Below are 5,893 nucleotides of genomic sequence, written 5' to 3' on the forward strand. Positions count from 1 at the left end.
GGTTTTCTTGTAATCAAACGGACAAGTAACACTAGCAGATGGAAGATGGTTCAGACATCACATACAACTCAAGCAACCAATTAAAGTGACAACAACTCGCAGGAAAATAACTACTAACTCAATATCCAGCAAAGGGTCACAACAATTCAGCAAGGATACATGAGGATTCAGCAAAGGTACACAAGTAACAAGGTAAATTTCAGAATCAACAGTGCATATATTTAGAGAACAGGAACAAGAGAAGATAGAGATTCAGAGCCTATGAGTCTTGATGATCTTCAATTCGAAGCTGAAGGTGTTGCAGGCGAAGAAGAATAAAAGCAGGACCACATTGGAGATGATCTGTAGCAGGAGAGGCTTCCGCGTCGTCATTGAGGAAGAGTAGCAGAAAAGATTCCTTGGGAAGAACCGGAGCAGAGCACCACCAGGAGTCTGATGTGAAGCACCAGAAGGCCCGATGCCCTGGCCTTTAGTCGATCCTCTCCCTCTCAGCAGCGAGGAGGAGGGGAGAAGGAGTGGCAACGGCAAGGCGTAGGAGATGCGGCGCTGGTGGTGACGATGATGACTGGATGATGGCACTGGTTATGGTGCAGGCAGGTTATGGAGATGATGGAAGCTCGGTGGTGAATCGGGCGGCGCTGGTGGCGGAGTTGATGGAGGCACAATGGTGGATCGAGCGGCGCTGCCAGCCTATCGACACCCTTCCCTCGATCAAGTTCTTCTCCTCGATCCCCTTTCTTCCTCCTTCGATCTGGTGGTAGGTGAGCACCATGGTGGTGAGCAGCGATAGAAAAGAGTCCTCCTCCCCTGGTTTTCTTTGTTACGGTGGATCTCGTCGATACCCTCTCTCTCTGGCCTCTATCTGGTGTGGTGCGTCAGTAGCAAGAAGAACCAGCCACGCGTGGCAATAGACAGCCGTCTGGCCGGTCGCGCCAGCCCCTGGATTCTCTCACGTGTGCCACCGGATGCTTCCTATGGTTCTTTTCGGTTTAACCCCCTTTAGAACCGAACTCTTCTCCAAGTTGATCCCTGCTTTAGTGTTGGAAGCTCTTTTGATGAAGATTGGGTGCCTAAACGCACCAATTCTGCATAATATGAAGAAGTGTTGTAAGAAATATCATAATAGGAACATTTCTGTAGGAATGAATATTTTATAAGTGATTATTGTGGTCAAATGTTTAACTTGAGATGCAAAAAGGCTTAAAATACTATATGCATAAATGTGCTATCAATTACCTTTGACCCCATGAATTTGTTATCCATACCGACCATGAAACGCTCAAGTACCTTAAGTGTCAAACCAAGTTGAACAAGCGTCATGCTAAGTGGAGTGAGTTTATTGAGTCTTTTCCTTATATCATCAAGTATATCAAAGGAAAGGACAATGTTGTGGCTGATGCGCTTTCCCGTATATGCATGCTTGTTACTCAACTTGAATTGAATGTCATTGGCTTTGAGCACATAAAAGACTTGTATGCGCATGATCCTACTTTTGCAATTCCTTATGCTAAATGTTTGACGCATACATCTTGGGAACGATATTACATCAAAGATGGTTATCTTATGAGAGATAACAAACTATGCATCTCCGAGTCTTCTCTTCGTCTGTTGCTTTTGCAAGAATCTCATGGAGGAGGACTAATGGGGCATTTTGGACGCGACAAGACATTTGCTACGCTTTCCAAGAACTAATTTTGGCCTAAGATGTACCGCAACGTCAACCGCTTCACCAACCGATGCTCAACATGTCGCAAAGCTAAATCTAAAGCTTAATATCATGGACTTTACATGCCTCTCCCAATTCCATATCAACCATGGGAAGATATTAGCATGGATTTTGTGCTTGGTTTGCCTAGAACTAGAAATGTAAAGGATTTCGTGTTTGTTGTTGTGGATCGATTCTCCAAAATGGCTCATTTCATTCCTTGCAACAAGATAGATGGTGCTTCACATGTTGCCAATCTCTTTTGTAGGGAAATATTACGACTACATGGAGTGCCAGAGACGATTGTCTTGGACCGCGACGTCAGGTTCTTCAGTTACTTTTGGAAGACCCAATGCGCCAAGCTCGGAATCAAGCTACTTTTCTCCACAGATTACCATCCTCAAACCGACGGCCAAACGAAGGTCACAAACCGCACACTCTCCGCCCTACTTCACGTGCTCATCAAGAAGAACATCAAGGAGTGGGAGGAGTGTCTACCTATCGCTGAGTATGCCTACAACCGAGCAAGACACTCGACTACCGGCAAGTCCCTCTTCGAGGTCGTCTACGGATTCAACCCATTGTCCCCATTGGACATTCTTCCGCTACCACTACAAGAGCGCATCAATGTGGATGCGAGTGAATGGGTGAAACATCTCAAGATGATGCATGAAGATACACGGAACACCATCGAGCACCAAGTACAACGCCTCACGACCAAGCTGAACGTCAACAAGCAACCCATGATATTCAATGTCAGAAGTTCTTGTGTGGCTACACCTTCGCAAGGACCGTTTCCCCAACGAGCGCAAGTCCAAGCTTCTACCACGAGCCGGTGGACCATTCAAGGCACTTGCACGCTACAACAACAACAACTCCTACAAGATCGACATCCTATATGACAAGTACTCTGTGAGCGACATCTTCAATTTCAATGATCTATGTCCATACCATGGTGATGAAAGAATTCGATCTGAGGTCGGATCATTCCCAAGGGAGGGGAGATGATGCGGAGCATCCCAAGGTCATCCCCATGGACCTATCATCGTCTCACCAAGTGCCTAGAAGACCCATGACACGAGCACGTGCAAGAGCTCTTGAAACCGAGGTGGCATCTCTCCTCTCACAATTCCACTTCGATGCACATGAGACATGGCTACTACTTCAAACAGACACATTATGCATACTCAGGTACCAAGGAGTTAGCCATGAAGAAGCTAAGGAGCAAGAAGGATCATAAGCGGAAGACATGCGTGAAGACGAAGAAGAAATCAGCCAAGTCACAGGCTGGCCGGATGATCCGGACGAGGTCCCGGACAATCCGGACACAGCCAGGACGACCCAGACCCCAGCTCAGACGATCCGGATAAGTGGAGACCCAAGAGCGCCCAATTCAGCACCCCGAAGTCGGATCATCCGGACAAGCCCCGGATCATCCGGACCCTAGCCGGATGTCCAGACCACACTCTGGACATCTGGGTAGCTGACGGCGCAGCCCGCCTATTCGCCTCGTCTGGACCCCCTCCCAGATCATCCAGGTCCCTAAAGCCCGGATCATCTGGCTGCCCGTCCGGATGATCCGGACCACCATCTGCGTGTGCGTGTTGGGCCGAAGCCCATGTACCCCTTCGCCCCCTTTGCCTATATAAACGACTCCTCCACCACGTTTGTAGGGTTAGCAAAGGATTAGCTCATATTTGTGTGAGAGCTTTGCTCATCCACTTGGTTACCTTCTTCTCGGAGATCGCACCTTCTCGGAGAAGATGCCCCAAGTGAATTCAAGACCCCATCACGGGAAGAACCTCAAGATCTCCTCACGGAGAAGATCATGCTACTTGTATCGTCCTTAGTTGACCGTGGATCGTGTATCTCTTATGTGTTTGAGGATCTAGCATATGTGTGATCGTTCTTGTTAGTTGGAGTGATTCTCTCGTGTTTCCCCTCGTGTTCTTCCTATTCATCGCGGGATCCGCTCCTTTCGTGAAAGATCGGCCATCTAGGGTTCCACCCTACATCACAACTTGTTTGCCTAAGGTTCAAATCTGGTTGGGTGAATATATACTAGAGACTCTGGTGATCGGTGTAGATCTCGCAACGTTTACCAAGAAGGTAATGTCGCCATGTATTAAGTGCATAGACTACGGTTGCAAGCTCTCGATCATGTGTAGGATAATTCTCCTCATGTGGATGCAACTATCGAGATGCATAGGCAATCACATGGTGATCCTGCATAAGAATGCAACCTAGTCCCTACCGTGAGGCATCGCAATAGATAACAAAGTCCTTAGTGAAATCCGGTGGCACAAGTATGGGAGCAAAAGTCAGGCATCTTTTCAGTTCCTGGAAACTGTGCTCACACTGTGGGACCACTCAAACTTTTATCTTTCTTGAGAAGTTCCGTGAGGTTTTTGGCCACTTTGGAGAAGTTTTCAAAAAAGCGACGACAATAACTGGCTAGACCAAGGAAACTCCTAACTTGTTTAACCGTTTCAGGTGGGGTCCAATCAAGAACGGCCTGAACTCTCTTGGGATTGACATCAATGCCCTTACCAGAGATTATGTGTCCTAGACAGGTCACTTCTGGCAACCAAAATTCACACTTGGAGAACTTGGCATAGAGGCGGTGCTCTCTGAGTTTCTCCAACACAATTCTGAGATGTTCGGCATGCTCTTCCTCGTTCTTCGAGTAAATAAGAATATCATTGAGGTAAACCACGATGAACTTATCTAAGTACTCCATGAAGATCGAGTTCATCAAGCGGGGGAATGTGGCTGGAGCATTGGTTAGACCAAAGGACATAACGGTGTACACGTACTGGCCATAACGAGTGACAAAAGTCGTCTTAGGAATGTCCCAATTTCTGATATTGATTTGGTGGTAGCCTAACCCTAAATCCATTTTAGAAAAGACTGAGTATCCAACGAGCTGGTCATACAGGTTGTTGATCCGGGGGAGCAGATACTTATTCTTTATAGTGACCAAATTAACGGGACGATAATCTACAACCATCCAATCTGCACCATCCTTCTTCTTGACAAAGAGGATGGGGCAAGCCCAAGGAGAAGAACTAGTACGAATGAAACCCTTTTGAAAGGACTCATCAAGTTTTTTCTTAAGCTCAACTAGTTCTAATGGTACCATTTTGTAAGGTCTCCTAGAAATTGGGGTGATTCCTAGGATAAGATCTATGGCAAACTGATGTAGGGTAGGATCCTATACGACCGATCTTTCATGAAAGGAGCGGATCCCATGATAAACACGACGAACACGAGGGGAAACACGAGGGGGAACACGAGAGAAACACTAAAACCAACAAGAATGATCACACCTATGCTAGATTCTCGAACACAAAAGAGTTCACACGATCCATGATCACCAAGGGATGATACACGATAACCGGTTCTTCTCCAAAGGAGGTCTTGATGGGGCCACACAAAAGGGGTTCTTGAATCCAAGGGGATCTTCTCATAGAGGGGCCGCGGTCTCTCTCAAGGAGTAGATCCGATGTGCATGAGCGGGCTCTATCTCTAATGTGAGCTATCACAACACTCACCCTAGAAAAGAGGAGGAGGTCTATATATAGTCTTAGAGGTCGAAGGGGTACACGGGCTTCGGCCCAACAAGAAATCAGCACACAAGCGTCAGATGTCTGGTGGTTACCGGTCGTCCGGAGGCTCGTGAGGGTCCGGACGTCCGGTGCTTGTCGGGCATCCGTAGATTCGGCTCGGATGGGCTTTGGTCGAACGTCAAGTCGGGGTCGGATGTCCGAGGCGTCGGTCGTCCGGTAGTCTTCGGAAGTCCGGCGCTTTGGCTCGGGTGTGGTAGTGTTGGTTGTCTGGAGGGGGCCGGTCGTCCGGTGCCTGGAGTTCGTCGGACGTGTGAGGGTCGCCGGTACTCCGGTGACTAGGAGGTTCGAGTAGTCGTTCCTCTTGTCCATTGAGTTGGGTGTCCTCGTCGTCTTGTCCGTTGGGTGTAGCTGATCAGTGGCTTTCTTCCAAGTACCTGATCACACATAGGGTTTCCGCTTGTGGTGGTAGCTATGTCTCATGCATATAAAGTGGTAGTTCGGAGAGGAGCGAGAATCTTCGATAGCCTTTGCTCGTGCTCTTGTCATTGGTCCAAGTGGTGTCGTGGGAGACGTAGGTAGGTCCATGGGGATGACCTTGGGATGCTCCGCATCATCTCCC

This window comes from Triticum aestivum, chromosome 4A (assembly GCF_018294505.1).
Source record: "Triticum aestivum cultivar Chinese Spring chromosome 4A, IWGSC CS RefSeq v2.1, whole genome shotgun sequence".
NCBI classification, from domain to species: domain Eukaryota; kingdom Viridiplantae; phylum Streptophyta; class Magnoliopsida; order Poales; family Poaceae; genus Triticum; species Triticum aestivum.